Here is a 4126-nt window from a genome sequence, read left to right on the forward strand (position 1 = left end):
AGGAGAGGAGAAAGGGGGGCACAGTCTAGGAAGTCCTCCTGGAGGAGGTGAGCTCTCAGTAGGGCTTTGAAGGGAGGAAGAGAGCTAGTTTGGCAGATGTGTGGAAGGAGGGCATTCAAGGCCAGAGATAATTTTCTCCCATCTTCTTCCAGGGAAAAAGTGTGTCTGGGCCCAGGGAAAGGCAAAGAGTAGTGGTAGTGGTAAGAGGACCTGGGTTCTAATTCTGTCTGCTATTCATTCATTCAATCAATCATATTTATTGAGCACTTACAGTGTGCAGAGAACTGTACTAAGCTCTTGGAAAGAAAGTACAATTCGGCAACAGATAGAGACAATCCCTATCCAATAACGAGCTCGGGGACCTGGGTTCTAATCGTGGCTCTGTCCCTTGTCTGCGGGTGACGTTGGGCAAAGCACTTTGCTTCTCTGTGCCTCAAATACTGAATCTGTAAAATGGGAATTAAGACTGAGCCATAAGTGCTCAGTAAATGCCATTGCTTGATTAATTGATTGGGTACATACCCCTGCCCCCTCTCAGGATCACACCTGGAGAGCTTCCAGTACTCTACCAGTCTCAGCCAAGGGAGGGAGAGTCAAGCAGAGGGATACCCATTCCATTCCTAGCTTGGGCAGTAGCTAGTGAGTGGAAGGCAATCTGCTGCTATTCTAAACGCATCTGTTCTGGTCAGTAGTGGCAGGGCAGAGAGTCGAGGGTGGAAACTCAGGTTTACTGGGTGGAAGAAGGCAATGGCAAACGAATTCTCTATTTTTACCAAGAAAACTCTGTGGATACAGTACCAGAACGTTTGAAGATGGGGGTGAGGCATTCTGGGAGAGATGCATCCATGGAGTCGCTATGGGTCCGAGGTGAATCGACAGCGTAAGTCAAGACATGCCAGACCACTGCACATATTAATACTATTGAACACTACAGCTGGCAAATAAATACAACAGATTGATCTAATAATAATGATGATGCTATTTGTTAAGGGCTCACTATGTGTGAAGCACTGTTCTAAGCGCTGGCAAACTCCAAAAGAAATTAGTGTTGATTACTTAATCGATGCTATCAATACATCGTATTTATTAAGTATTTGTGGTATGCATAGTCTACCCACTATACTGTTGCCTCCTGGTGGGCAGGAAAAGATCTGTCAAGTCAGTTGGATTGAATTCTCCCAAGTACTTAGTACAGTGCTCTTCAGTAACTACCATTGAGCTATTGATTAATGTATTCATAACTCTACATGTATCCATGCTATTGAACTCTATAGGTGATCAATGAATACAGCTGCTTTATTTATTAGAATGGGAATAAATCGTATGTATTGATCACGTAAAGTGTGTAGAGCACTGTACTAATTGCTTGAGAGAGTACAATATGATATAATTTGTAGAAGTGTTACTTGCCCAAAAGGAACTTAGAGTCTGGAGGGAATGCCAATGTTTCTAAATTGAAGTTCCCCTCTTCCTTTCCAGGGAGTCAGCATCATCTCCCAGAAATGTCAAACATCTCCACGGTGGCTGAATTCTTTCTCCTGGGATTCTCTGACATCCGGGAGCTGCAACTGTCTATGCCACGCTGTTCCTACTTGTCTACCTAGATTCCCTTCAGGGGAATCTCCTCACTGTTGCTATCATCATCCTCGACCAGCATCTCCACACCCCCAAGTTCTCAAGAACATGTAATTCATAGACCTCTGCTACATATCTACAATGGTACCCAAATCCATTGTCAGCTTCTTGACCAGTGACAGCTCCATCTCCTTTCTGAGTTGTGTCTCACAGCTCTTCCTAGTGGTCATGTTGGCTGCTTCAGAGATTTTTGTCCTCACTGCAATGTTTTATGACCGCTATGTCACCATCTGCTCCCCACTGCTTTATGAGCTCATCATGAGCAAAACAGACTGAATGTGCATAGTAGCAGCGTCAGGTTCAGTGGGGGTCTGTTTGGAATCTTGCTTTCAGCTTCTACCTTCCCCCTGACCTTTTGTGGGTCCAATACTGTTCAGCAGTTCTTCTGTGATGTCCCCGCTATGGTGAGGATCTCCTGCTCTGACAACCAGATTACCACATTACCATAGATGTGAGTGTGGCTATTGCGATAGTTTTAGATGACATTTGTTTTTTTTACATCAATCAATCAATCAATCACTCGTATTTATTGAGCGCTTACTGTGTGCAGAGCACTGTACTAAGCACATGGGAAGTACAAGTTGGCAACATATAGAGACAGTCCCTACCCAACAGTGGGCTCACAGTCTAGAAGGGGGAGACAGAGAACAAAACCAAACATATTAACAAAATAAAATAAATAGAATAGATATGTACAAGGAAAAAAAATAAATGAATAGAGTAATAAATATGTAGAAACATATATACATATATACAGGTGCTGTGGGGAAGGGAAGGAGGTAAGACGGTGGGGATGGAGAGGGGGATGAGGGAACTTCTCCTATGTCCACATCTTCTCTGCTGTGCTGAGGATGCTGTATTCTCAGGGCCGGGCCAAAGCCTTCTCCACCTGCCTGCCCCAACTCACTGTTCTCATCATTTTTCTCTTTACCGGAGCATTTGCCTATCTCAAACCACCTTCAGGCATGACCTCTGCTCTGGATATTCTGGTTTCCATGTCCTAAACTGTGGTGCCCCCCACTATGAAACCCCTTATCTACAGCCTGAGGAACAGGGACCTGAAGGCTGCCCTGGGAAGACTAAAGGGGACATTTCCCCAGCATCCATTCTGGGACAAAATGTCTGTGTCCATGTATTAATAATCCCCTACCACCCCTTTAAAAGAAGAATTGCCCTTAGACATATTCATATATATCACTACCCAGATTCCCCAAAACCAAGTCTGGATATTCAGGATTTGTCAATGTCTGGGAGGTTGGCTAATAAAATTGGGTCGTGAGTGGCAATGCATTCCCTAGGAGGCCTAATGGCTCAATGGCATGTGAATGGGTGTCTAATCGCAGCTCAGCCACTGGACTGCTGTGTGATCTGGCGTTAGTGTCTCACCATTCCTGGGCTCTCACAACCGCTTAGACTCTGAGCCCTTGTGAGACAGGAAACACGTCCGTTTGGATTGTTCTTTCATCTTTGAGCTGTAAACTCATTGTGGGCACGGATGGTATCTATCAACTCCATTGTATTATACTCTTCAAAGCGCTTAGTACAATATAATGCACACAGTAAGCACTCAACAAATACCATCGTTCGATTGAATTATTTATCATTACGTGGCACAGACTTTGACACAGAAATTGTTCACACCAAATAATAAAAATAATAATAATAATGGTTTTTGAAAAAAGACAGAGACATTCACCGATGGAACTCTAGTTTCCAGAACCCAGGTTAGTAAATCATCTCAACAGGAGGAGCAATTTCCATCTTATATTTCTTCAAGCCAGGAATTTCTCCTTCCCATCACCCCATTCTCAAAACCTTATTCCCCTGCCCCACCCCACTCAGCCTGGGGGAGTATCATAGGATGGATTCAAAGAAATCTCTTTGTCCCTCTAGATTTGCAATCAGAAAGTGTCAGAAAATGAAATCGATCATGAGAAGCTGATTGTCTAAGGTTGTATATGAGATGAAGCTGAAACCACCCACAGTTGATGTAGATTGTCACTAACATTAGAAATCTTTGGGGTGCTGGGATGCAGATGCTGTTGTTTCCAGGGGAACCCTGTGGTGCAGCACCATTGCTGCAGCTTTAGGGACTGGGCCTTTATCTCTACAGGACCTCAGGGACCTCACAGGCAGAGGATTTTGGCATCGGCCAGGACACGAGGTCCCACCTGAGTTGATCCTCCAGAGGTTCCCCACAGAGCATTGGCTGCTTTATCTTTGGGGATGGGGGACTCTCTGAAAAACATCTACCTGCCGACAGGAGGTAAGGGAGGGTCCGAGGGTGACATGCTGTCCCTGCCTTAATAACCAGTTGCAACCAAGAACTGGAGTGGAGAAAGGACCATCCCAAGCCACCAGAGGTCAGATCCCTCCAGCCTTACACTGCCCCAGTGAGTGTGACCGGGGGTATTGGAGGGGGAGGGATAGACCATGATGGGGATGCAAGAGATGGAGCGATTCAGTGGACAGGCTCACACACAGTGCCAGT

General features: G+C 45.2%; 1 non-coding gene across 1 annotated transcript; it reads left to right on the top strand.

Annotated features, from left to right (window-relative positions):
* The first annotated feature begins 528 nt into the window (after window positions 1–528).
* Window positions 529–666, top strand: LOC119926044. Its single transcript, XR_005449961.1, has one exon. It is a non-coding gene; the product is annotated as a small nucleolar RNA SNORA7 (small nucleolar RNA).
* The last annotated feature ends 3460 nt before the right edge of the window (window positions 667–4126 follow it).

Source organism: Tachyglossus aculeatus, chromosome 3 (genome assembly GCF_015852505.1).
Source record: "Tachyglossus aculeatus isolate mTacAcu1 chromosome 3, mTacAcu1.pri, whole genome shotgun sequence".
NCBI lineage: Eukaryota > Metazoa > Chordata > Mammalia > Monotremata > Tachyglossidae > Tachyglossus > Tachyglossus aculeatus.